The sequence below is a fragment of the Hylobates moloch genome, unplaced genomic scaffold (assembly GCF_009828535.3).
Source record: "Hylobates moloch isolate HMO894 unplaced genomic scaffold, HMol_V3 SCAFFOLD_4, whole genome shotgun sequence".
Classification (NCBI taxonomy): Eukaryota; Metazoa; Chordata; class Mammalia; order Primates; family Hylobatidae; genus Hylobates; species Hylobates moloch.
Genome location: NW_026652279.1, coordinates 91,894,088 through 91,918,140, shown reverse-complemented (window position 1 = coordinate 91,918,140; position 24,053 = coordinate 91,894,088). Strand labels below are relative to the sequence as shown.

Genomic DNA, 24,053 nt, shown 5'->3' with positions numbered 1-24,053 from the left:
AATTTAATTTAATTTAGACTGTGAGCCTTTTTTCCTGCTCTGGGCCGGCAGGAGCTTTAAACCTGGCTACTTTTTATCCTTTTTCCCTCCTTCCCCTTTGTTTAAAGGTCCTGGGTTGGAGGCAGCACCAGGCAGTAGGGACATCCCTGTGATCCTGTGTCTCAGGTCCACAGCAGTTACCTCTGAGATGTCAAAGATTTCTTAGGATCAGCCAGTGTGATTCTGTCTCTGTACCTGGGAACTTGTGCAATCCTGGAGCCCAGCCTAGGCTTGGCTGAAGCTGCTCCTCCCTTTCTAGGCTCAGCTGGCTTTGAGAACAGCCAGCACAGAGCCTGCCTACCTCTAGGAACTACAGTCTGCTCCTTTGTGGGCCTGGGAAATTTACTTTGGGGGACTCTCTCAGTCTCCCTTCTCTTCTCTATAGTTCCCACAGTGACACCTCTTCTTGCCTGAAACTTTTTTTCCCCTCCATGGGCTGAAGCATTTGGAAACCAAAACCAGGAAGGGAAGTGTCTTACCAGCAACTCCTCCTCTGCAGTCACAAAGCTCCCCAGGGAATCATGGAGCCTGCTTGGGGGAGGTAGATGGAGAAAGGGAAAATAGAAGAAAGAAAGACATTGCTATTTCAACAAATGTTTTTTCCATGGTGGCAAGTTGATGTTACTGTTTGGTTTCAGAGCCAAAAGACAGCAGATACAAGGACTGCCGGAGGGAGGAGGAAGTGAAGTAGGGAACTAGGACTTGCCTAGTCTGAGCAGCCTTTTCCAGCTGGTGGGGGGTAAGGAGAGATGGTTTTGATGGCTGCACATGGACTAGAAGCAGGGAGATTTACAGCATTGCATACTGTGAACATATCCCACACTTGGCATACTTCCAGGAAGGTAGTATTGACTGTTTCCTTAATAATTGTGTTTTCAGTGGTTCACGGCCACTTCCAACAGCTTGGGTTATGCCTGACCATTTCTAAGACTCAGTTTGGCCATCCCTCACATGCTCCCCTGGGCCCTTGGATAATCCAGTCCTAGTTGCTCATATTTAAAATTTTCTTTTTATTGTGGTAAAATATACATAACATAAAATTTTCTGTCTTACCCATTTTTAAGTGTACAGTTTAGTGGCATTAACTACATTCAACTGTCACCACCATCCATCTCCAGAACTCTTTCATCTTGCAAGACTGAGACTGTCTCCGTTAAACAACTTTCCATCTCTCCCCACAGCCCCTGGCAATGACCATTTTACTTTCAGTGAATTTGATGACTCTAGGTACCTTATGTAAGTGGAATCATACAGTATTTGTTGTCACCACCAGTATTTGTTTTTTCATTGATTTTTTTTCCTCTTAGCATCATGTCCTCAAGATTCCATGTTGCAGGATGTGTCAGAATTTTCTTCTTATTAAAGGCTGAATAATATTTCATTGTATGTATATATCACATTTGCTTATCCATTTATCCATGGGGGATATTTGGGTTGATTTCACATTTTAGCTATTGTGACTAATGCTGCTGTAAACACAAGTATACCAATATCTCTTTGAAACTCTGACTTCAATTCTTTTTGTGTATACCTGGAAGTGGGATTGCTGGTGATTCTAATTTTATTTTATTTTTTGAGGAATTGCCATACTGTTTTCTCTAGCAGCTGTGCCATTTTATAATCCTACCAACAATGCACAGCTGTTTCAATTTATTTACATCTTTGCCAATGCCTGTTATTTTGTTATTCTCCTGTGCATTGTCTGTTTACTCCATTGATAGTTTCTATTGCTGTGCAGAAGCTCTTTAGTTTAATTAGGTCCCTCTTGAGGGAAGGGTGTGTCCTAGATTTTCTTTTAGGATTCTTATAGTTTGAGGTCTTATGTTTAAATCTTTAATCCATCTTGAGTTAATTTTTTTATCTAGAGAAAGGTAGGGGTCCAGTTTCATTCTTTTGCATATGGCTAGCCAGCTATCCCAGCACCATTTATTGAATGGAGACTCCTTTCCCCATTATCTTCACTGACTTTGTTGAAGATGAGAGGGCTGTACATGTGTGGCTTTATTTCTGGGTTCTCTATTCCATTCCATTGGTTTATGCATCTATTTTTGTACCATATGTTACTATCTTCTTTTTTGCTTGGTTAATTTTCTTTGTAGTGAAATATTTTAGTTTCATTTCTTCTCATTTTCATTTATGTATATTCTATAGTTTGTTTCTTTTTTATTTTATTTTATTTTATTTTATTATTATTATTATTTTTTTGAGACGGAGTCTCGCTCTGTCGCCCAGGCTGGAGTGCAGTGGCGCAATCTCGGCTCACTGCAAGCTCTGCCTCCCGGGTTCACGCCATTCTCCTGCCTCAGCCTCTCTGAGTAGCTGGGACTACAGGCGCCTGCCACCATGCCCGGCTAATTTTTTTTGTATTTTTAGTAGAGACGGGGTTTCACCATGGTCTCAATCTCCTGACCTCATGATTTATTTTTATTTTTATTTTATTATTATTATACTTTAAGTTTTAGGGTATATGTGCACAACGTGCAGGTTTGTTACATATGTATACATGTGCCATGTTGGTGTGCTGCACCCATTAACTCGTCATTTAGCATTAGGTATATCTCCTAATGCTATCCCTCCCCGCTCTCCCCACCCCACAACAGGCCCAGGTGTGTGATGTTCCCCTTCCTGTGTCCATGTGTTCTCATTGTTCAATTCTCACCTATGAGTGAGAACACGCAGTGTTTGGTTTTTTATCCTTGCGATAGTTTGCTGAGAATGATGGTTTCCAGCTTCATCCATGTCCCTGCAAAGGACATGAACTCATCATTTTTTATGGCTGCATAGTATTCCATGGTGTATATGTGCCACGTTTTCTTAATCCAGTCTATCGTTGTTGGACATTTTGGTTGGTTCCAAGTCTTTGCTATTGTGAATAGTGCCGCAATAAACATACGTGTGCATGTGTCTTTATAGCAGCATGATTTATAATCCTTTGGGTATATACCCAGTAATGTGATGGCTGGGTCAAATGGTATTTCTAGTTCTAGATCCCTGAGGAATTGCCACACTGACTTCCACAATGGATGAACTAGTTTACAGTCCCAACAATGTAAAAGTGTTCCTATTTCTCCACATCCTCTCCAGCACCTGTTGTTTCCTGACTTTTTAATGATGGCCATTCTAACTGGTGTGAGATGGTATCTCACTGTGGTTTTGATTTGCATTTCCCTGATGGCCAGTGATGATGAGCATTTTTTCATGTGTTTTTTGGCTGCATAAATGTCTTCTTTTGAGAAGCATCTGTTCATATCCTTCGCCCACTTTTTGATGGGGTTGTTTGTTTTTTTCTTGCACATTTGTTTGAGTTCATTGTAGATTCTGGATATTACCCCTTTGTCAGATGAGTAGGTTGCAAAAATTTTCTCCCATTCTGTAGGTTGCCTGTTCACTGTGATGGTGATTTCTTTTGCTGCGCAAAAGCTCTTTAGTTTAATTAGATCCCATTTGTCAATTTTGGCTTTTGTTGCCATTGCTTTTGGTGTTTTAGACATGAAGTCCTTGCTCATGCCTATGTCCTGAATGGTATTGCCTACATTTTCTTCTAGAGTTTTTATGGTTTTAGGTCTAACATGTAAGTCTTTAATCCATCTTGAATTAATTTTTGTATAAGATGTAAGAAAAGGATCCAGTTTCAGCTTTCTACATATGGCTAGCCAGTTTTCCCAGCACCATTTATTAAATAGGGAATCCTTTCCCCATTGCTTGTTTTTGTGAGGTTTGTCAAAGATCAGATAGTTGTAGATATGCGGCATTATTTCTGAGGGCTCTGTTCTGTTCCATTGATCTATATCTCTGTTTTGGTACCAGTACCATGCTGTTTTGGTTACTGTAGCCTTGTAGTATAGTTTGAAGTCAGGTAGCGTGTTGCCTCCAGCTTTGTTCTTTTGGCTTAGGATTGACTTCTCCTTCCTTCTACCTGGCCCACTCTAACCTGTCCTCAGGATGCAGCCAGAGCTCTGTTCCCAAAGTGCAGAGATGGTTGTTCCCCAGTTCCGCTGAACACTTGTCAGCAGCTTTCTACAGTCCTTAGGATAGGATCAGGCTATTTAATGTAGAGAGGGTGCTAGCCCTTGCCCATATGCACATGCTTCTCTCTCATTCCCTTTCACAGTCATTATTCAGGCCACACTGAGCAGCATTCAGTTCCTAGAAAACTGCTCTTTCTTGCCCTTTTTGCTGGGATGCTTCTCATAAGAACTTTGGCTTTTATTCTCAGTGAGCTGAAGAGCCACTGGAGGGTCTTGAAGAGAGGAGTGATATGATCTAATTTCCAGTTTTACAAAGATCCTTCTGGCTATAGGGTTAATAATAAACCACAGGATGGGATCTGGGACATTGTTCCAGGGATCTCACTGAGGAGCGATGGTGGCTTTGATGGTGGTGGCTATGGAGGTTGGGAGAAGTAGTCAGATGCTGGATCTGTTTTTAAAAAGATACCTGACAGAACTTGATGACAGGTTGCATGTGGAATGCGAGAGAAAAGGAGGAGTCAGGGGTTACTCCAGGCTATTTGCTGTGAGCAAATGGAAGGATGAGCTTGCCATCAACTGAAATGCAGGCAGATATGGGTAGAGCAGGTTTGGACAGAGGTGGTGGGAGTGAGCAGAAATATCAGCAGTTTAGCTTTGTGCAAGTTAAGCTTGAGATCTGTTCAACATCTATGCAGATGTGGCAGGCAGAATAGTGGCCCCCCAAAAATGTCCATATCCCAGTCCCTGGAACCTGTGAATATGTTCCCTCATGTGGCAAAAGGGACTTTGCACATGTGATTAAGGTAAGGATATTGAGTTGGAGAGATTATCCTGGATTATCTGAGTAGGTCCAATGAAATCACAAGGGTCCTTGTAAGAGGGAGGCAGGAGTGTCAGAGTCAGGGGAGTAGATGTTATGATCAAAACAGAAGCTGGAATGATGTGCTTTGAAGTTGAAGGAAGGGGCTACAGCTAGGCATTCAGGTGGCCTCTGTATCTCACAAAATGTGGGATACATTTCTCCAGCTTCTTGTTGGAAGAGGCATGGAAATGGATTCTTCCTGGAGTGTCCAGAAAGAATGCGGCCCTGCCAGTGCCATGAGTTTTGTTTTTTAAGACCCATCTTGAACTTCTGACTTCCAGAACTGCAAGATAATAAATGTGTGTTGTCTTGAGCAGGTAAGTTGTAATTTGTTACAGCAGTTATAGGAAATGAATGCAGTGAAGATATTGAGTGGGCTGTATTATACATACGTCTGGGGCTTAGGGAGAGCCTACCCTCCTTCACTTCAGCTGTCACTCATCACTCAGCAAAATGACCGTGTTCTTTTGGCAGCCTCAGCTGTCTTAATAGTAAACATCTGGGAACAGTTTTTAGACGGTAGGCTAAGTGGATTTCCCAAAATGTACAGTATACGTTTTCTGCTCTTGGCTGGTGTTTCCTGCTTACACCACAATTGATACACAGTATACCCATATATACTATATACTACATGCTTTTTGATTTATACAGAATTTGATTATTTATTACAAATGGTTTCAGATGATACGAAAATAGGAAAAGTTCTATTCTGAATCAGAAATAGTGATAGTTGCAGGATGTAATCATTAATAGCAGGTACAGATGCAGGGAAAATTAAAGTAAAAAGTGAGATGCAAGGGCTTTCATACAGTCATATTTGAGCAAATAGTTTAGGAGCAAACAGATCTTTAAATCATAGCAGTTAATTCCTCTGTTAGATCGTCATGCTGAGTTCAGTGACCAGTGTTCAAAATGATCACCTTAAGTCACCACAAAAATATTAGATTACTTTTGATGCACTCTTTCAGAAACTAGAGAATTCTACAGTATATTTTACAAGCCCCCTCTTAAGGGGGGGGCATTGGCCCTTAAATATGCTTCAGTTGCTAGAAAATCAGTTTATCTGGTGCACTTAGTTCCCCAGTGATGCTAGGTAATAGAGCACCATTGAACTTTAGCAGTGGATAAGTTCACAAATAGGAATGTAAGATATTCAAAGATTAGACTCCAATTGTGCACCAACCCTATTGTGAAAGCCTTTCCCTATAGAACTATAAACAACTAAAAGTACAGTTAAAATAGTTCAAGAAGAGCAACACACTAGGAGTTCACGCCCCAAGTTAGACCCGAAGCAACAGCTTTGCTATAGAGATTGGAATGGACGGGACTTTTTTTTTAATGTTTTAATTTAAGAAACAGTTACATGCTGCTTACTGTGTGCCTAACACTTCTAAGCCTTTTGCATAAATTAACTGATTTAGTTTTCATGAAGCAACTCTGTGAGTAAAGTACTATCATTGTTCCCATTTTACAGATGGCAGAACTGAGGCACAGATAGATCAAGTAATCAGCTCAAGTGCATCCAGCTGGTAAGTCTGGATTCAAGTCCAGGGATTCCATGCCCTTAGCTGCGCTCTGTGCTAGGCTCACTGGATCTTTTCAGCTTATAGTCTTGAATTCCTTCTCCTATACGCTTCTTCCCCTTTTAAATGCAGTTCAGGCATGTTAGTGGGATTCCTCTTGAACACTTTGTGTCCTAATTCAAGTCCTGGTTCAGGGCCAGCTATTTATTCTGCCCCAACTGTTTCTGGTCTCCAATTCAACATATCTAATACTGTCTCACCAGATGTCATTCTTCTTGTTTAAAAATATGCAGTGTTTTCCCATTTCCTACAGAATAGGGGCCAGACTCCTTAGCATGACATTTTTGGTTGTGAGCAAGAGAAGTCTTCTCTGGTTACTTTGTGCGGAAAAGGAAGGCCACGGATGATACCCGGGTGATGGACAAGAGCAAGGGAGTGCTGGGCATGGGCAGTGGGAACAAACTAGGCAGAGTGCTCCTGCGGCCCCAGCACAGCCTCCATGGTTGGCTCGCTCTGCTGCCACTCTTGGTTGCAGCTGCTGCTCACAGGTGCTGTCTCTCATCTAGTCTCACCATCATCATAGTCTTCATGTCATGTGTTTCAGATTCAAAGGCCCAAGTAAGAGCACCCATTTAGCCAACACTGGCTCACTTTCCCAGGGGAAGGAATGGATGAGGAGCTCCCTCATTTTGCTACTTTTATGGAGTGTAGGTTTGCTGCCTCCACCAGGACTGACTGCACAGAATTACCTAAAAGTAGGAAGTTGGTTTGGTTCCTGTCAGCCCGAAACAATGACAAATAATTCCCCAATGTGGCTTTGACATTTTCTGTCTGCAACTCAGAAAGGATATATGGGCACGCACATTTATGTGTGCACGCATGCATGCACGTACATGTATTAACTGAAAAAGATTTCAGAAAACAATTCTTATCCATGAAAATGTAATAAAATGATAGTTTGTATATATTCTCATTTAAAAAAAATGCTGGCTGTGACTCATTAAATTGATCTGAGTTTGAAAATCTTGTCCTACAGCATTCTCTATAGTATTATATATTCAAAATACTCCCAATGAGTAGTTGTATTCATGAAATGCTTATTTATGTAATAGGCAAACCTTTTTACAATTCTGGTCTTTAAATGAATGTTTGTAACATATGAAGTATGGGATTTATTACCTTGACAACAAAGCAGGCAAAAATAAGAAGAAAACATGGATCTTTTGTGTAATGAAAAGCAACACTTTGTAGTTTCCAGACTATCTGTATCATCAAAAGTTGTCCAATATAATATCTTAGCATGTTAGTTTAGCTTGCCAGAAAAATTTAAATCAATAGTAGTTTGCTAGAATGTGATGAGTTTTAATTTCTGATGCCCACTAAACAAGCATGTTTCTTTCAGCAAATACAAACTGAGAACCTGCCGTGGGTGAGGCCCTTTGCTGGGTGTTATGAAGGATATGGAGGTGAACTGGGCTGGGATCCTCGTCTGAAGGAGCTGGAAGCCTAGTACAGAAGAACAGACAAGCCTGTAGCAAATAGTTGTACAAGGTAGAAAGTGATCAGGATCATGGGAAGGGAATAAATAAAATGCACAGGAATTCAGAGGAGTGCAGTTGTCCAGTTCTTGATGAGCAGGTTCTGCAGAGCAAAGGAGGATTTCAGGGCTTCTCTCTAGAGGGACTTCCCCAACACCTTGTGCCTGCCATGGTGCAGCCAATGAGGCCATGGAGATCAGCATGGGCTCACAGGCCCCTTTCTGCAGTAGGATTCTTGTCTTAGCATGTCTTTGTTCCTACAACCCCGGCCACTTCTGCCATCAAGTCAATGCTTAATGTACATAGGGTGAGTGAGTGGACCTAGTTTTGGCAGCAGAGCTCCTGTGGACAGTGATGAGTACTCAGCCACCAGCATTATGGTCGAGGGCTCCACACAGGTTTCTCCGGGCCAGAGAGGGGCTTGGGAGTTCTTTGGGGAAGTAGTGTTGGCCCAGCATCTAGAGAGGGGCAAGAACTCACAAACAGGGCTTTGATCCCAGTGCTTGCCCATCTCCAAATCAGAAGTGATGAATTTATCTATGAACTTGGCAAAGTTCTGTTGAGTGTCTGTTATATGAAAGTTCTGGTACAGAAAGGGATCTGCAGATGCTAAATGACAAGGACCCTGCCCTCTAGAGCAGCCAAGTCCTGGGAACAAAGTAGGGTGGAGAGGAGTCAGGAGGAAGCATATACAGAAATAAGCGTGGGCAGTAAGGATAGAAAGGCGTAAGTGCTATAAGCGAGGCACAGGCAGAGAAAGTGCAGCCGTGGTCTTGGACACAAGGAAGTCGGGAACTCCGTACTGACTTTAGCACATGTGAACCAGGCACATTTTCGTCTGTTGTTATTCTTTAGTAATGATACCAATGTCTTGCAAACCTGCTTCTTCCTCACAAAAATTAACCTGGTATTGTTAACCTAGGACATAGTCTGCACCAAAGTACTTCTGTGTCTTGTGAGGCTCTGCTGAACACAGAATCTGCTCTCTAGGAATATGCTCCATGGATGTAATGTTGAAAAGGAATAGTATTGCCGTTTGAGTTTTGAAGATGAAACTATTTCCATGTTCTGGCAGATGGCCCATTGTAACAATTCTTTTCTTATCTGATTGTAGCTAGCTCTTTTAAAGATGCAGTTCTGACTCAGACACTTTCACCAGTCCCTTACTATGTAGGGATTTGGTTTCTGGAACAGAGACTAAATATTTCTCTTGTATGGAGGGGCTGTGCAAGTTCCTGGAGAGGGGAGTAGGGCAAAACCGGAAGGTAGTAGGTGGATGTGGAGCAGCTGTAAGCTGGGGTTGAGAGTGGGCAGATGAAGGGTGAGGTACCAATGGAGGATCTTCCCAGGTGCTGCAAAAGTTTAGTTGCAGGCACAGAGCACTCTGCACCAGATGCTGTTAGGAACACATAAAAGCAAACAGCAACAGAACTCGTTCTCATATCTCTGGGCATTACTCCTTTCTGTGGCCCAATCAACCAGGTACATAGCAATGAATCTGAACATGTATTTTTTTTAATGCAGTGACATAATATATACTCCATTTATTTAATAACCCCCCTATGGAATAAGTGTGTTATATAGATTTTTCCTAGTCCTCCCAACAAAGCTACAAGCCTCTATTTTTAGATCCATTCGAATGCTGATAAGGACACAGGATGAGATTAGTGAGTTACCACATAGTCACAGGATGACAGAACCATGATCGAAAGCATAGGGTGCCACATTCCAGCACATCCTTTGCCTCTGCTTTGTGTGGATGGTGGCCATTGTGAAGGCATCCTGAGAGGCCTGACAATAGGCAGGTTTTTGTTTGTTTGTTTGTTTTTTGGTATCTCTTTATGACAGGAGGGCTGTGTCTTCTAGGGAGCACACTACTTGATAGAACATGCTGGATAATTCAGAAACATCCTGAGTTGCCTTTCCACAGGCAATTGGAGAATCTTTAAATCTGTGACTCTCTTCTGATGCTGCGACTTAAAGTAGCTCAGCTTTTTTTTGAAATCCTTCATCCATTGAACTCAGGGACAGGAGGGGATGTGGTCTCATCTGCCTGCTCAACCCCTGGTGAATCTGGGGTCTGCTGGTCTCTGAACACACAAGAAATATGCGTCTTTCCTCCCACTGATTCAGTTTCAAGTTCAGATGTCCTGTTATTTCAGCAAGAACATCCAATCTGTTGTGTTCCTAGGCATCCAATACAGTGATCCTCTTAGATTTCTTAAATTTAAAATTTCAATTTAAACTTGGAAAATCACAAGGTAGATTTTTTTAATGGGTTTGTAGCTTTAATCCTTCATTAAAATTATCTGAACCTTCACACTTTGCTATAGTTTTCTTTAATTGTATCATAAGAAAACAGTGGTTTTAAATTTTTAAATTTCTATTATAGTGATAAAAGGCTTATTATAAGAAATTGCAGTCCTCTGTCTGCCCACCCCTCCCATTTCAACTCCTACTCCCCAGAGGCAACAGATATCAAATAACTTCACTGATTCTTCTGATATACAGGTCCACCATTCTAAGAAGGTGCTCTGTTTCTATCTTTTGATTTCATCAATTTTGGATATTTATCATTACAGCAGTGGAGAATTCAGATGTCTTACTGCGTTTTCTTACTAAACATATCCCTTTCTTCAGACTTTCAAAATTTGGGTAAATTAGCAGTAACTATTTACTTTAACTGTGTGAGTCTACTTAAACTTATTTGCATTTTCTTCTGCCTCCGCCACTCCTGAGACAGCAAGACCAACTCCTCCTCTTTCTCCTCCTCCTCACCCTACTCAACGTGAAGATGACGAGGATGAAGACCTTTGTGATGATCCACTTCCATTTAATGATAGTAAACATATTTTTTCTTCCTTGAGGTTTTCTTAATAACATTTTCTTTCCCTCTCGCTTTACTTTATTGTAATAACACAATATATAACGCACATACAAAATATGTGGTAATCAACTGTTTATGTTATCCATCAGGCTTTTGCTTAGCAGCAGGCTATTAATTGTTAAGTTTTGGGGGAATCAAAAGTTACTTGTGAATTTTCAACAGCACAGGGTTGGTGCTCCTAACTCCCACGTTGTTCAGGGGTCAACCATATATGATTATTATTTGTAATTTGTTGATATTCTTATTAGTGTACCATGATGATTGGTTTCTTTTGTCATGAAACTTCCCCCCCCACTGGAGTTAGTAACTGCCACATGAGGCTGGTATTGCTAATTGCTGCCCAGTAGCCATTTCCTCTTTCTCATTGCTGGCTGAACTCTGATTTTGTTGTGATGTTTGCCCCTTTGCCACTTGATTCAGTAACTCCTGATTGTGCCATGTCAGTCACCAGAGCCCCATCTCCTGCCCTGGGGGGAAGAGCCTGCAGGGCTTGCCTCTGAAAGATTTCTTTATCTTAGAGAGACAAACAAGGAAGAAACATCCTCCCTGTCACTTAGAGAAGAGTTCCAAAACCCCGTGGAACACTTATTAAATGCAATCATCCAAGCACATCAGGACCATTGGTTGCGTTTTCCTCGCTGGATCTGCTTTCCACCGCCTTCTGTCTTTCTGTTCCAATCTGAACTGGTTCATCTCTGGGCCTGGCCACCACCCATTTCCTTTTGGTTCATCTGTCCTAGCTCCCCTATCTTCTTCATTTACATAGTCATTTTGCAGAAGCATATTCTTTAGAGATTTGGGGAATATACATATATTTGAATTTTTGCATGTTCGAAAATGTATTTATTCTGTATTCACCCTTGATTTGATAGTTTAGCAAGATATAGAGTTCTAGGTGGAAATCATTTTTTCTTGTGGTGTTACCAAATACTCGCTTTTACTGTTCAGAAATCCGTTGCCAGTGTGATTCCTTTTATACGTGATTTATTTTAAGTCTTTTGAGGATTTAGGGCTTTCCATTTGTTCCTAGGACACTGGAATTACTTGATGCTGTGCTTTGCATATTGCAATTTTTTTTTCTAGACTTTTGGTGGGCCCTTTTAATTGGGAGACTTGTGTTTTTCAGTGTTGAAAATATTCTTGTTTTGTTTCCCTGGTAATTTTCTCCTTTTGTTTTCTCCATTCTTCTTCTTCTTCTTTTTTTTTTTTTCTGTGTATCTGTTAGAATTTAGAGCTCCTAGGTTGATCCTCTAATTATTTAATCTTTTCTCTCTTAGTTTCTTTTTTTGGGGGGGATTCTAATTTCTGAGAGATTTCCTTGACTTTAATGCCTTCTTTGAGTTTTGCATTTTAATTGTCATATTTTTTATTTCTATAAGCATCTATTTATTCCCTGTCTCTTTCTGTAGCACCCTATACTTGTTTTATAGACACTTATCTCTCTGAAAAAATTAATTAGAATTTTAAAATATTTTCTCCTGTCTTTCAAGTGGGGAATACACAATCTATGGTATAGCCATATAATGGAATACTACTCAGCAATAAAGAGGAACAAACTATTGGTACATGTGAAAATATGGATGAACCTTGAATGCAATATGTATTGTACACTATTACTATTAGGTATAATAGATATATCCAACTACTTTTATTAATGATATATCAATAATATAGTATAATAATATAATCTAGGTTTATCCATATTAAAAATGAAAGAAGCCAGACTTGAAAGGCTGCATGTTGTTTGGCTATATTGATATGACATTCTGGAAAAGACAAAACTATAAGGATGGAGAATAGGTCGTATTTGCTAGTGGCTCAGGGAGAATAGAGATTACAAAGCAGTAACTTGAGAGAAGTTTTTGGGGTTATCAATTGTTCTGTATCTTAACTGTGTTCATGGTTTCTCTGTGTATGTGTCAAAACTAACAGAACTATAAACTAAAATAAATGAATATATTGTTGTGAATGAAAATCTTTTACAAAGGTGTTCTTATGTTTTCTTTATTTTTTAATGCCTTTTTTCATTTCAAGTCTTTCTTACATATTTGATCATTTTTTTGCTATTCATTCGTATTTAAGAATCAGGCATTAAAAAGCTGATTGACATCTAGGGCCACATATTATGTGTTGTATGCCTTTGCTCTAGTAGGTGTTGCGAGTATGGAGGATAAAAAGCTATAAAGGCCAGGCACGGTGGCTCACTCCTGTAATCCCAGCACTTTGGGAGGCTGAGGCGGACAGATCACAAAGTCAGGAGTTTGAGACCAGCTTGGCCAATATGGTGAAACCCCGTCTCTACTAAAAAATGCAAAAATTAGCTGGGCATGGTGGCACGTGCCTGTAGTCCCAGCTACTCAGGAGGCTGAGGCAGGAGAATCGCTGGAACCCAAGAGGTAGAAGTTGCAGTGAGCTGAGATCACACCACTGCACTCCAGCCTGGGCAACAGAGCAAGACTCCGTCTCAAAAAAAAAAAGCTATAAAATGCTTACCGACACACACATGCACACTTACAGTCACACAGAGAACGCTTCCTCTTTCCTAAATAAATTACCTTTTTCTACTTTAATACCTCTAGAGTTTTCCTCTTCTTTTTCTTCTCTCTTTTCCTCCAGCCTCCTTGGAACCAGAATCTGGCTTTTGGTGGGGAATGGAGTCTTGGGATAATTTGTCCAGCATTACTTTATTCTTTTCACATTAATCAGAGGACTTGCCAGCTCAAGCGTCCCCCTTTCCTTGCCACTTTCCTAACACGTCCTTGGCCTACAGGGCTTTGGCCTTTTATAGGCTAGGACCCCCTTCCTTCCTTCCTTTGTGGTTGAGAAGGCCACCACATACGGACCACACTCAGCCTGTCCGTCTGCTTGGGAAGTTCTGTCCCACTGCTGTGGGGAGGTTTTCTTCCTATTTACTTGCTCTATCACAATCTCTTTTGACATCAGAGAGTGCTCCCATTGAGAGTTGAGAACTGTGTTGATCAGAATTCCTGGTTTCTTCTCCCGCATCAGAGCTGTCCTCACACTGTAGTTAGAAAGACTGCCTAACAGTAGACTTGAAAGAGATTTCTCTGGTCAGGAGAAGGGGAGTCAGTGTATAGCTATGCTAGTCCCAGTGGCTAGCATTCAGATGGTGGAGGACTGTCTAGGCTGCTGCTGCAGTCCTGGAGAGCTGCCCCTGGGAGAGGCGCCCCTGGGGTCAGGAGCCTCCCTGGAAGCTGTCAGGACTACCTGCCAGAGAGGACGCATTAGCATCATTGCTCCCCTTCCCATGCCTAACACTGTGCATACATGTCATAAGTGTAAGAGGATGCGACTGAATCACTAAACCGAATTGACTAATTAATTAGCTTTTTAACTATTTTATTTAAAAGATAAGAAGCGTGAGACCTATGGAATTTCTTTGAGAGTCTTTGATTAAAATGGATGTGTTTGGGTATTTAACAGTGAATTTCTAAACTGGTTTTTAAATATTTAAAACATGCCCATGAAAATTCATACTTACTCAGGTTTGTGCTTTTGAGAATGTTTGATTTTTGTTGCTTTGAGAAATTGTCTATTCTGATAATGAAGATGTGCGAAGCCTAAACGCCATCCTGAAAATGCTAGCAAGACAGTTTCCCCCCCTTGCATTATAGATTGGGTGCTAGTCAAACACACATCAACATGCTGCTCTTTTAAAAGGCACTCTTAAATTTTGTTGGGAATATAAATATCTTTTACTATTTTTCTTCGATCTTTGGTGAAATATTGGAGGATTACTACAGGTTATCCAAAGCAATCTTATTCATTTATCTCAGTTGAACAGAAAAACCAATCATTCTCCCCAGCATATATCATTTATTTTTCCTTCATGTTTCTGGGCTGAGTTGGTTCCTAACTGAATAATATGGTTTTTCCTTTTTAATTTATTTTCATTTCCTTATCTCTTCCTTAAATATATTCCAAGCCTGCTGATCCAAAATGCTTTGTTCATTACAAAGTCTAACTAATGAAAATATAGAGTCTTATGACGGGTCGTGGGACATGAAAGTGTATACCTTTCCATTTAGTTGGAGGGTTTTGCACTCACCTGTGCAGTTTATTTAGTTACTTTCTGGTTGCATCATGGTGTCACATATTCAGCTTCATCCTTCTAGGGATCTAGTTCATTTGACAGAAGAAAGGATATGAACTTCTGATGAAAGATAAAAGAAATTCACCTTCAGGATAAAAAGGAATTTCAAGGAGCCCTGTGTAAAGTGACCTGGTGCAGGCTTTTGAGCTATAAGTGAACCTCACTTCACTCCTGATGATGTTAGAATGATTTATTTCTTCCTTTCAGATAGCAAAGAACCCCTGAGGTTTATAGCCTGCAGTCCTGTAGATAAGGGAGGGTCCTGTGCCGCCTCCATCCATTCCGTCAGTCTAAGGCGTATGGAAGAGAGTCAAGGGCGTGCAGCTCAAGTGTGCCTCCTGCTCTGAAGTAAACCCACGTGGTGAAGCTTGGTGGAGAGTGGCCTAGCAGAGGAGCTTGAGTAACTGTCTGTGCTGCCCTTTCAGTTTGCACCAACCCGACTCACCCCCACTCCCGGGAATCAGCTGCCTTCCCTGGAATTAGCTTTTCTCCCCACCTGCTCAGGTGGATTTTGGGATTCTCCGGCAGCTACTCAGTCCAGTGGGTTCACATTGCAGAGGAGAATAAGGCCATCAGATTTGTGGTAGGAAGGAAGAAGTGGAGAGGGTTTGTTGGGAATATTCATATAAGGCGTTTGTGGTTAGAAATTAGGAAGGGAATAAATTAGTGAAATATCACAGGGCTATATTAATGCTCAGGCAGGTGACTACTTAGAAAGAGATATGCTAAAAGAGTGGATCCACGCCAGGCGCGGTGGCTCATGCCTGTAATCCCAGCACTTTGGAAGGCCGAGGCGGGCAGATCATGAGGTCAGGAGATCGAGACCATCCTGGCTAACATGGTGAAACCCCGTCTCCACTAAAAATACAAAAAATTAGCCGGGTGTGGTGGTGGGCGCCTGTAGTCCCAGCTACTCGGGAGACTAGGCAGGAGAATGGCGTGAACCCAGGAGGCGGAGGTTGTAGTGAGCCGAGATCGCACCACTGCATTCCAGCCTGGGTGACAGAGCGAGACTCTGTCTCAATTAAAAAAAAAAAAAGAGTGTGTCTAACCTCAGCTGCGTTCAGGTGCCAGGCAGGTAGCAGAGGCTATGAAGCAACCAGGTGTGAGTTACTAGGCCAGGTAGCCACTGCAGAAGGGGAAGGTGTGTGCCCTGGAAACATAAACTTGAATTCCATTTTTAAAAGCACTGTTGCCTACTCCTGTGACAAGACAACAAAAACATTGTCTGATTCAGCTCTTGGGGTGCCATTTGAAATGCCTATAGGAAAAATACATTGTCTTTTCTGTAATTCAGGGTATTTCCTTTCCTCTTCGTTTGGAGTCCTTGTCTCCTTTTTTCAGTCTTCTGTTAATGAGCACAAGCACATAACATTGGTATTGGAGCAGTTTGGATCTTATCTGTTATTTTGTAGATGGCATATTAATCTTCAATATGTTGGCTTTTCAAACCTGTCTCATGAAGTAATGGCAGAGAATTTATCACAGACTCTTGATGGTCAAAGCCAGTGTTCTTGTTGCCATTTGAAGCCGCCAGTGTTTTAAACTAAATTAAAAAAAATTTCCTTCCTTCACCAGAACAGGTAACACTCAGTTTTTCTGGTAAGCAGATAGGGTTGCAGATAATTGAAATCCATAGATCAATCCCATGCTTTATTTTAGGTATTATTTTACCCTCTTTCCTTATGAAATTGTTTGTTAGAGCAAACAGTGTTTGACAGAGTTGAGTTTCCCAGTGGCTTCTTTTCTTTAGAACTTCACCACTGGGGCAATAACAAGGAACTAAAAAGGAAATGGGTAGCTGGGGTTAAAGGGGACATATAACTCTGGCGTCACTTACAAATCCTGTACTTAGACCTTGAATGATACAGCCCTTCCATGTGTGCGAGTGGCAGGAGGCCAGCCTGATACTTTGTTAAACTATCCACACACACGCATGCATATATGCCCACAGACACACACATACCTACATTTCAGGAAGACGCAAAGATCTCATTTCTCCACCACTTCAATTGGGATTTTTGTCTAATTGTTTTTTAGAGCAAACTTTTTTTTTTTATTATACTTTAGGTTTAGGGTACATGTGCACAATGTGCAGGTTTGTTACATATGTATCCATGTGCCATGTTGATTTCCTGCACCCATTAGCTCGTCATTTAGCATTAGGTATATCTCCTAATGCTGTCCCCGCCCCCCCCACCCCCCACCCCACAACAGTACCCGGAATGTGATGTTCCCCTTCCTGTGTCCATGAGTTCTCATTGTTCAATTCCCACCTATGAGTGAGAACATGCGGTGTTTGGTTTTTTGTCCTTGCGATAGTTTACTGAGAATGATGTTTTCCAGTTTCATCCATGTCCCTACAAAGGACACGAACTCATCATTTTTTATGGCTGCATAGTATTCCATGGTGTATATGTGCCACATTTTCTTAATCCAGTCTATTGTTGTTGGACATTTGGGTTGGTTCCAAGTCTTTGCTATTGTGAATAGTGCTGCAATAAACATACGTGTGCATGTGTTCCATGCTCATGGGTTGGAAGAATCAATATCGTGAAAATGGCCATACTGCCCAAAGTAATTTATAGATTCAATGCCATCCCCATCAAGCTACCAATGACTTTCTTCACAGAATTGGAAAAAACTACTTTAAAGTTCATATGGAACCAAAAAAGAGCCCGCATTGCCAAGTCAATCCTAAGCCAAAAGAACAAAGCTGGAGGCATCACGCTACCTGACTTCAAACTATACTACAAGGCTACAGTAACCAAAACAGCATGGTACTGGTACCACAACAGAGATATAGACCAATGGAACAGAACAGAGCCCTCAGAAATGATGCCGCATATCTACAACTATTTGATCTTTGACAAACCTGACAAAAACAAGCAATGGGGAAAGGATTCCCTATTTAATAAATGGTGCTGGGAAAACTGGCTAGCCATATGTAGAAAGCTGAAACTGGATCCCTTCCTTACACCTTATACAAAAATTAATTCAAGATGGATTAAAGACTTAAATGTTAGACCTAAAACCATTAAAATCCTACAAGAAAACCTAGGCAATACCATTCAGGCCATAGGCGTGGGCAAGGACTTCATGTCTAAAACACCAAAAGCAATGGCAACAAAAGCCAAAATTGACAAATGGGATCTCATTAAACTAAAGAGCTTCTGCACAGCAAAAGAAACTACCATCAGAGTGAACAGGCAACCTACAGAATGGGAGAAAATTTTTGCAACCTACTCACTAATATCCAGAATCTACAATGAACTCAAACAAATTTACAAGAAAAAAACAAACAACCCCATCAAAAAGTGGGCAAAGGACATGAACAGACACTTCTCAAAAGAAGACATTTATGCAGCCAGAAAACACATGAAGAAATGCTCATCATCACTGGCCATCAGAGAAATGCAAATCAAAACCACAGTGAGATACCATCTCACACCAGTTAGAATGGCCATCATTAAAAAATCAGGAAACAACAGGTGCTGGAGAGGATGTGGAGAAACAGGAACACTTTTACACTGTTGGTGGGACTGTAAACTAGTTCAACCATTGTGGAAGTCAGTGTGGCGATTCCTCAGGGATTTCTGTCTTTTTCTTACCATTACATGGTACTTCGTATTTCTGTTTAATGGCATATTTTACTATACCCTGTCTAGCTTTTATTAGTGATTAGCTATATGTACGTTGTATCATTTTCCCTCAGGAGATAGCAATTTCTCCAAGGATTAGGACCCTTCTTTTCTTTATCTTTCATTTCCTATTGCTCCTTACACTGTGTGTTTGAAGCCATTCGATGCTCAGTAAATCAGGTCCATCTCAGAGCTGTTGCCTTGGTTTTCTCACCTCCCTAACCCAGGAGGCCTTGTTCCACGGAGGCTGCAGTCCGTGAAGGGGAATAAGCAGCAGACTGGGGCTGAGGAGCCAGGCCCCACCCTGCTGTGACAGGGCCTACCTGTGGGACTTTGAGTAATTCACACAGTTGCTCAAGACTGTGGTTTCCTCATTTATAAAACAAGAGGGCTGAACTAATAATACCTGCTTCTTCTCACTTATAACATTCGGTGATTAATATACTGTTAGCAAGACATGACCCAGAAAGCTAAATAGATTAGGAAAGACTTGATGATGACACCATACTAATTCATTCAACAGGTATTTATTGAGTGCCTACAATGTATGGAGTACTAGCCTGGTCACTGGGATCTGTGGTGAGCAGGACTTACCCATCCTTCCCTTCATGGAGCTTTCATTCTGTTGGGAGAGGAAGACAATGAACCAATAAACAAACACATAAAATAGCTGTTAAAGGCTGGGAAAGAAATGACAAGGGGCTCTGACTGAGGGTAGAGGAGGACCATCCAGGAAAGCCCCTCCTCAGAAGGGCTAAAATGTGAGAAGGGGGAGAGTCAGGCATGGAACATGCAGAGCTGTGTCGACAGCAAGGCAAAGGTGGCTAGAGCCGAGAGTGAGGGGAGTTTCACAGTGCCATGCAGGCCAGGGTAAGGCTGCCAGTGGGGATTTTGTAGCCCAAAAATGACCTGATCTGATTAACCTGTCAAGAGATTCCCCTGGCTGCCATGTACAGGGAGAATGGCTCTTTAGAGAAGCAAGAGCAAAGTCCGGGAGCATAGTAGGAGATGTGTGGCTTCCATGGGAGACGCATTCTGCATGGACTCCTCTTCCTCCATAGGAGGGAACAAACCACAGATGGACACAGTGCCCAGGATGACTCCCAGGTACACTGTGCTAGGGGAAAGAAGCTAGACCCAGAGGCCACCCACTTGTTGTATGGTTACATTTAAGCGACATTCTGGAAAAGCAACATTGAAGGAACAGAAATCAGATCGTTGGCTGCCATGGGTTGGAGGAATGTTTGGAGATGATAGAACTATAATTGAGGTGGTGGGAGTTGCAAGACTGTATGCCAAAACTCGCAAAACTGTACAGTAAAAATGGTGATAACTGTGTGTAAATTATACTTTAGTAAAAAGCAGAATAACATCCTGAGCAAGAAAAAAATGTTCTAATTTGAATGATGGTCATTCTAATTAGGTGCTCTGATCATTCTAATTAGGAAGAGGTTTTCAAGAAAAGGGATGGAGCGGGAAGTGGGGAAATGGAGGGATAGAATGAAGAGTGGCATGTTTTTCTCTTGAGGGTAGTAGTATTTAAAATAAAAATAAAATAGCCTCTGCTACCTCAATAAAAAAGATATTCTGAACACAGTCCTGTTTATATATTAGAATAAAATGTGATATGCTACCCGTGTTATGTACATAAGATAAAGAGAGCAAAGCAGGCTCAAGAGAGCTATTATATTTTGTGTTATGTGACACCATAGATAGCTGCAGAGTCCCTGAATATGTATTTTAACATCTCCCAAGGAATAATTCAGTTTTTAACCATATTGTAAGGACACTGTACTTGTAAGTTTCGTTTAGTCTGCAGAGCATCAAGTGTTAGATTATAATTGTGCCTGTTGAGAATAAACATACCCAACATTATGAAATAAGACCAAGAACCTGAATATTCCTAAGTAATTACAGCTGCAGAAAACGTGGAGGTATTATTACCAGGAGACTTTTAGATGAATACATTGACTTGTACATAAATATGTAACTACATATACAATTATCCTATTAAATGTGGCAAAACACTATAGGCGCCAAATACGTACCCAGTAGAGATGCCAACTAAACTTTGAGAGCTAGGATTTTGAATTGTTTTGCATTGTTACATTTACCCTTGAATTTTGGATTCATATTCTGTTCATTTTTCTGTATCCTAAAGTTCTACAGGATAACTTACCGCATGGCAGAAGCTGTAGTTGGAGCTCCTTTGGCAAATAAGTTTTATGAAGTCAGATGAACTTGCATTTACATTCAGAGGCATGGTGGTTGAATGTATATATGAAAATTCACAACTGATAAAGCATTACACAGCAGACCTGGCAGCTAAGGAGAGCTGTACAACTGGTACTTCTCAATCTTTCGAAACCCATGCCTCCTTTTACTAACTTAAACATCCCCAAAATTTTCTTCAGTTTATTTTCAAAGTAAAGTATTATGACAAATACAAATCAAACTGATGATCAGAATATACTTTTCTATCTACTCTTACTTGGATATTCTGATATAGCTCTCTTGGGAGGACGTCTAACCAGTTGCTCAGTTGGGAAGGGTGGCTTTACAATTTTCATCTTGAAAGATTGGAAAAAAAAAAAAAAGGACTCACATTGTAGTGAACATTTCACCTTTTTGAGCTGAAGTTGGCATGAGATTACCTCATCTGGAGTGCCTACTATGTGCAAAGTGCTGTCCCAGAAATTACATAGGAAACAGAAGTGCCTGTGGTATTAACCTTCAGCCTTCAGGGAGCTCATAATTTCATAAAGGGAATAAGACACATGTAACGATAATAATGAGTCACATATAACTGTAATAAAAGACACACTTAACTATTTTAGATGTATATGGCTATGATTAAAAAGCATGATATGAGGCCGGGCGCGGTGGCTCACGCCTGTAATCCCGGCACTTTGGGAGGCTGAGGTGGGCGGATCACGAGGTCAGGAGATCGAGAACCATCCTGGCTAACACTGTGAAACCCCGTCTCTACTAAAAATACAAAAAATTAGCCGGGCGTGGTGGTGGGCGCCTGTAGTCCCAGCTACTCGGGAGGCTGAGGCAGGAGAATGGCGTGAACCTGGGAGGCGGAGCTTGCAGTGAGCCGAGATCGTGCCACTGTACTCCAGCCTGGGCGACAGAGCAAGACTCTGTCTCCAAAAAAAAAAAAAAAAAAAAAGCATCATATGACTGTTGCAAAAGGAAGGATCTGTGAATTCAGGACACAGAGAGAAAAATACCTAGTTCTACCTCTACCTTTTTGGGGGGAAAAGGGAGAAGAGGAGAGAATTTAGGAAAGGTTTCATGAAGGAGGTGGCTTTGAGCTGGAATTTGATGCTTAGAGCATGCAGCTCTTGGGTAGGAGGATGATTTTACAGGGCAAATGTACTTTAAGTAGAAGAGTAAAGGGGATTAAATCTGGAAACATATGTAGGCCCAGTGCTCATTGGACCTTGAATGTCAAGCCGAGAGGTGTCACTTTAGCCTGTCATTGGGCTGGGCCACTCAGGGTGATATTCTTGGATGGCACCGTGGTGGATCCAGTGAGTTTCCCTTCATTCAGGAATGCCTTTCATGCTGTATTGCACCAAAAAAAATGAGTCACTGGAAATCAAAGCCTAAAATGGATGAAGAAATTCTACATGAGTGTGTAGATGCTATCATTTCACTTCATGATTTCATGATTTAGAAATGTATGTGCATTTGGCTGGGCCCAGTGGCTCATGCCTGTAATCCCAGCACTTTAGGAGGCCAAGGTGGATGGATCACCTGAGGTCAGCCTGGCCATCATGGTGAAACCCCGTCTCTACTAAAATACAAAAATTAGCTGGGCGTGGTAGTGTGCGCCTGTAATCCTAGCTACCCAGGAGGTTGAGGCAGGATAATTGCTTGAGCCCAGGAGGCGGAAGTTACAGTGAGCTGAGATCACACCACTGCACTCTAGCCTGGGTGACAGAGTGAGATTTTCTGTCTCCATCCCCCACTGCCCCCCACCCCCGCAAAAAAAAAAAAAAAAAAGAAATGTATGTGTATTCACAAACCATTATCAGAGATTGTGAGCTCAGGAGAGCTGAAGATGTGCCTGATCATGAAAGATGGGCAGAGAGGCCGGGCGCGGTGGCTCACGCTTGTAATCCCAGCACTTTGGGAGGCCGAGGCGGGCGGATCACGAGGTCAGGAGATCGAGACCACGGTGAAACCCCGTCTCTACTAAAAAATACAAAAAAATTAGCTGGGCGTGGTGGCGGGCGCCTGTAGTCCCAGCTACTCGGAGAGGCTGAGGCAGGAGAATGGCGTGAACCCGGGAGGCGGAGCTTGCAGTGAGCCGAGATTGCACCACTGCACTCCAGCCTGGGCGACAGAGCGAGACTCCGTCTCAACAACAACAACAACAACAAAAAATAAAAGATAGGCAGAGACAATTTTGTTTTGAGCAAGGAGAGCATGTGATGCTCTGGCTTCGTGCTAGCAACCCTGATGCTGAGCCCATGTTAGGTTTTTTAAAGCATTGATAATTGGTGAGTTAAGAGTACTATGAAAAATAAACAGTGGCCCTTACTCAATTGTAGGTTACTGTGTAGGACCAGTCGTGGTACTTCAGCCTCATTTTCTTGTCTTTCTTCACTTTCATTTTCTTTATTTTTCATGAGAGGCAACATTATAATTACTAACATTTCAGTGTCATGATTGACAGAGTTTCTTATGATGCTCTTGTGGACAAGATGGGGGCACACACAGTGGCTGCAGGGACTGGTGGGCAGAGGGGTGCCTGAGGAGTGCTGATCAGATGACCATTGTGGAAGCATTGCGGGGTCACATCCTTTTGGCACCAGGGGCTGCTGTTTTGTCCCCTGCTGTGTTCTGCTAACGTTGGTGTCAATGAATGACACCAATGAGTGATTTATCAGTGAATTATCAATGAATGATAATGTAGAAGGAACTCTTAGCTCTTCGACAATAGTATGGAAACGAGAATGGATTGCAGATATTTTCGATGAAAAATTAAGGATGGACTCCACAAGTTTTAAAAGGATAGAACGATGCATTGAGACCAGCAAGATGATGTCTGCGAAGTATATTTTTATGGTCCCACCCATGGGTGCTCAAGCCAGTTACAAATGTCTTGGATTGAGTCAGTGGAGTTTAGGACAACTTATATGGTACTTTGGTGTTTTAATTAATGATGTGGAACTGGAGGGTGATTTATATGTCCATGAGGAGGTCATTCTTAGAATGCGTGGTTAGAAGTATAACTAAGAGAATGGAAGGCTTGCTTTCTTGTGACTCTAGATGATGCAGTTAGAACTTAAGCATTGTGCATAGCTCTGGGCACCTTGTTTAGGAGGGACTTCAGGTTCCCTGGTGCGTGTACTTAGAGGAAAGCTGTTTGAATGGTGGGAGTTTTCAAAAGCTAATCCCACAGATGGGAGAATCTGAGTTCTTTGACAAGGAGAAGAATAGGTTTTGGGAGGAAGGGAGCAT

The 24,053-nt window shown here is 41.6% G+C and overlaps 1 protein-coding gene across 6 annotated transcripts in view; it reads left to right on the top strand.

The window, feature by feature from the left end:
• The window catches only part of MTUS2 (microtubule associated scaffold protein 2), a 701,667-nt gene that overhangs the window by 192,747 nt on the left and 484,867 nt on the right, over positions 1–24,053 (top strand). The window contains exon 3 of one of the 6 annotated variants that reach the window (XM_058437722.1): positions 6,347–6,401. The exons of the other annotated variants lie outside the window; for them this stretch is intronic. The gene's annotated coding sequence lies outside the window, so the exon portion shown is untranslated. The remainder of the gene's footprint in view (positions 1–6,346; positions 6,402–24,053) is intronic. 6 annotated transcript variants of the gene reach the window in all.